Genomic DNA, 5196 nt, shown 5'->3' on the forward strand with positions numbered 1-5196 from the left:
TAAAACTCAATCCCATGGTATAAAATATATGGGTAGTTGCACTCTTCTGATAAATTGTCGTTGGCAATTATAAACAAATTAAACTTGTAAAACTAAGGAAGGTGATTGTATGAAAATAATGTATTAAGGTAAATTTTTATTTCAATATCACATTGAAAAATTGAACACTTCATATCCTGCCAAAATAAACAGAGAAAGTGGCTAAAAACCATATAGCTATCTCCAATGGATAGTAATTAACATTTCTAATATCAAAGATTAATGATGACAATGACCATATCAGATATTAATCATGACAATGAACATCTTATTTACATTCCGAAGTTCATGTCATGCAATGTAAATATAAATTAACAAAAGGCTTTAGAAATAATTAACAAAAAGCTTTAATATTTCTAAACACCCCAAAGTTTCTAAATAAAAAGCTTTAATATTTCTAAACACTCCAAAGTTTCTAAAGTTTAGTAATTAACAAAAAACTTTAATATTTCTAAGCAAGTTAATATCCACTAAATAGTGATCAGCAAAAAGCTTAATAGACACCAATATCAAAACACTTGTTATCAATGCACTAACACTCCAAAGTTAATTTTGTTTAATACACTTGTTATGAATGCACTAACACTCCAAAGTTAATTTTGTTTAATACACTTGTTATCATTGCATTAACACTCCAAAGTTAACTTTGTTTAATAATAGACACCAATATCAAAACACTTGTTATCAATCCACTAACATTCCGTAGACACAATATTAAAACACTTGTTATCAATGCACTAACACTCCAAAGTTAATTTTGTTTAAATTTTGTTTAATACACTTGTTATCAATGTACTAACACTCCAAAGTTAATTTTGTTTAATAAACACCAATATCAAAACACTTGTTATCCATGCACTAACCCTCGATAGACACAATATCAAAACACTTGTTATCAATACACTAACACTCCAACACTCCAAAGTTAAAAGTGATCACAAAAGGCTTAATACACACAAAAATATCAAAACACTGGTTATCAATGTGCTTCAGCACAGATTTTAACTACAAAGCATTGAATATCAAAACACTTTTTATCAAGTCTTTGGTGAATATTTTTATCAAGTTTTTGGTGAATATTAAAACACTTGTTATTTGTGCTTCAAAGACCTATTATCAGTGTGCTTCAATGCCGATTGTAACTGCAATTAACTGCAAACAAAGTGTAAGGCACAAAGCGCAGATTTTAACTACAAAGCATTGAATATCAAAACACTTTTTATCAAGTCTTTGGTGAATATTTTTATCAAGTTTTTGGTGAATATTAAAACACTTGTTATTTGTGCTTCAAAGACCTATTATCAGTGTGCTTCAATGCCGATTGTAACTGCAATTAACTGCAAACCAAGTGTAAGGCACAAAAATAGTAATGTATTATGCCATATTATGTTGCTCGACCAAGTGCCCATAGTGATAATAAAGACGTCAGCTTTCAGGACAGAAAAATAATGTCAACCAACGTGGAAATCCAATGTTCGCGATGTAAGATTCAACTCTCTACAACACATAAACATCATAAAAAACACAACCATAAAAAAGACAACATTCACAATGTATTTGCCATCATATCTTCCAAGTAAATTACAACCAACAATCTACAATGCTCAGAAATACCTTTAAGATGCATTTGAAAACATATATTCGACGATATTCACAATGTATTGTGAATGTATTTGCTATCATATATTCAAAGTAAATTATAACCAACAGTCTACAATGCTCAGAAATACCTTCTAGATGCATTTGAAAACATATATTCGACAACATTCACATATTCAAAGTAAATTATAACCAACAGTCTACAATGCTCAGAAATACCTTCAAGATGCATTTGAAAACATATATTCGACAACATTCACAATGTATTTGTCATCATATATTCAATGTAAATTATAACCAGCAGTGTACAATGCTCCAGAAATACCTTCAAGATGCATTTGAAAACATATTTGTCATCATATATTCAATGTAAATTATAACCAGCAGTGTACAATGCTCCAGAAATACCTTCAAGATGCATTTGAAAACATATATTCGAGGTAAATTATAACCAACAGCAGTGTACAATGCTCCAAAAATACCTTCAAGATGCATTTGAAAACATATATTCGAGGTAAATTATAACCAACAAGGGCAGTGATCACATAACTATATTCATAGCATGATACCAGTGTTCTCAAAGTAGATCCATATGAACTATGCTAATAAACAGTTATTTGATCCACAAGAAAAGTGTAACAATCCTCAAATATATCATGTATTTAGGGTAGATTATCACCATCTACAAATCAAAGATGAGCAGCAACGAATGAACAATAAACGGTAAACAGAAGTGTGACTGTGCGAGTGAAGCATACCAATAGTTAAATGTTTATTCAAATATTTCGGTCATGCATTAAGAGTACTGTCAAAGAGATTGACATCATAGTTAAGCAGTACCTAAGCACTGAAGAACCTCAGAACAGTAATGAATCTGGACATAGCAAATGGGCAGTTCAGAAAATTGCCTAGTATGTGTAGAGACACCCCAATTTCAGAGAAATTCATGGGGTGCGTGTGGAGACATCTCCAAAATTTTAAGAAATTCATGGAAAACATTGTGAAACATTTCACGGTGCACTTTGCCAAGTTTCACAAAATTGGGGGTTTGGCAAAACGTTTCACCACATGCCCCTGCATCCCAAGGACAAGGGAAGCACCAGGGATGCACTCTCAACCATGTGGTCAATTCCCATGGAACGGGGCAAATAAATATCACTGAACTTATTTTTCCAATTTTCTGAACCAACAGTTCATGAGATCCGCTCACAAAAGACAACTTCAAGGATCCCATTCAAGGAATTAGGAAGTGATATAACAAGCTAATCATGAGACATATTATTGATGTTGATATGCTAACGTATTACAATCTGGATGAGCAGGGGAACATTAACACACAAAGATAATCAAATATAATCAAGGGAAAAAAGGTGAGGTTGGTTACGCAAAAGAGAGGTCAGCAATTTTTCTGCTTTGTTCAATCTGTGTAATTGGATATACAAATATGGAATACATCTTCACATATATCTGCCAAATAGGCTAGAAAAGAACTTCGTAATGTAGACAATTCACCCTAAACCTCTCTTAAGCAGGCTCATACCTAATAAAAAAAGTTTCCAATAAAAAAATTGACCCAGAATCATAAGAATAGGGAAGACAATAAAGAATTATGCTGGATCACTGAAATCTAAGATACATCAGAGTCATGCGTAGGCAACAATCTATCGGTGTTACCAATTCTCGAAAGCAGACTCCCATTGTCATTCGCAGTCATAAATACACCCCAGAATAATATTATCTTGCCGCACAATCATTTCTCATAAGCATAATCAGCTATTACTTGGACGTTGGAATGACAAGGCTGCGGCTTTTATAAGAAAAATACAAGTATTTGGTGAAATATCTGTTACTCTGACTCCGTTGGAATGACAAGGCTGCTGCTTTCACAAGAAAGCATACAAATATTTGGTGAAATATCTGTTACTCTGACTCCCAAAAGGGTGATGGCGGGGACTCAACTACTTTTCAGCAGCTCATCAGCACCATATTACCCAGCATGATCAAGTGCTATATTCATATCTCCAACTTCTTAATACATCTGCAAAACCATACCCTGAAATTACTAGGCCTGCAGCGATATTTATTCAAAGTTGAGCTCGCTTGAATCTTGGCCTAAAATCAGGTCTCCAGTTAGTGTCAAAGGCATTAGGCAATTTGTAAAGAGGTTGCCCAAGCTTTATGCTGCGGAATTCAACTAACCTGCTCCCCAATCAATCAAATCAAGGCCAACAAGGAGGAAAGAGATCCCTTGAAACAGTAAAAAGTAAAAATGAATTCCTTGAGCAGACAATAAACTCCTAGCAGAGGCTGTTAAAAGAAGAAAATCTAAAGCCAATTCTTTCTAATATAGCTGATTGGCTTTCTTTTTAAAGAGGTTGTTTCTGCTGCTGTTCGCTCAATTTGTTGAGGGCGTCAAGGGCTGACTCTGAAACAACCCGATGATACTTTGGGTGTCCTAATTGAGGACTGGATTCCTTCTCCATCAAAGCAACGAAATCAGCTTCAGATGATCTGCCCAACAATCTATGGGCGTTACCAATTCTCGAAAGCAGACTCCCATTGTGATTCATAGTCATAAATACACCCCAGAATAATATTATCTTAGTCATAAATACACCCCAGAATAATATTATCTTGCTGCACAATCATATCTCGTAAGCATAATCAGCCACGAAAATGCGACGCTTGCACGTTGGAATGACAAGTCTGCGCTTTCATTAAAAAAGCATACAAATATTTGGTGAAATATCTGTTACTCGACTCCCCAAAAGGGTGATGGCTTAAACTTAGCCACTTTTCAGCAGCCCATCAACACCATATTACCCAGCGCCATCAAGTGCTGTATTCATATCTCCAATTTAATACATCTGCAAAACCATACCCTGAAATTACTAGGCCTGCAGCGATATTTATTCAAAGTTGTGAGCGCTTGAATATTGGCCTAAAATCAGGTCTCCAGTTAGTGTCAAAGACATTACAAGGAAAGGCAATTTGTAAAGAGGTTGCCCAAGCTTTATGCTGCGGAATTCAACTAACCTGCTCCCCGATCATATCAAGGCCAACAAGGAGGAAAGAGATCCCTTGAAACAGTAAAAAGTAAAAATGAATTCCTTGAGCAGACAATAAACTCCTAGTAGAGGCTGTTAAAAGAAGAAAAGCTAAAGCCAATTCTTTCTAATAAAGCCGATTGGCTTTGTTTTTAAAGGGTTGTTTCTGCTGCTGTTTGCTCAATTTGTTGAGGACATCAACGGCTGACTCTGAAACAACCCGATGATACTTTGGGTGTCCGGGTGTTCTAATTGAGGACGTGATTCCTTCTCCATAAAAGTAATGAAATCAGCTTCAGATGATCTGCCCAACTTTTTTGTCACCACCCATTCATAAGCACTGCCAAGTTGAAAAAGCCCAGAGATCATGGCATTGAATTTTGTTACAGACATTGTGTTTTCAAAGAGAAGATATGGAACAATGAAATGGAACGATCTTGGTACAGAAAGTATATTAAAAAACGACAAGATAGCAGGCACATAGTATATAATTCAGCTTCTGGCAAAAACA

The sequence above is a fragment of the Pinus tabuliformis genome, chromosome 7 (assembly GCF_031772625.1).
Source record: "Pinus tabuliformis cultivar Carrire ecotype Pingquan chromosome 7, CPIR1, whole genome shotgun sequence".
NCBI lineage: Eukaryota > Viridiplantae > Streptophyta > Pinopsida > Pinales > Pinaceae > Pinus > Pinus tabuliformis.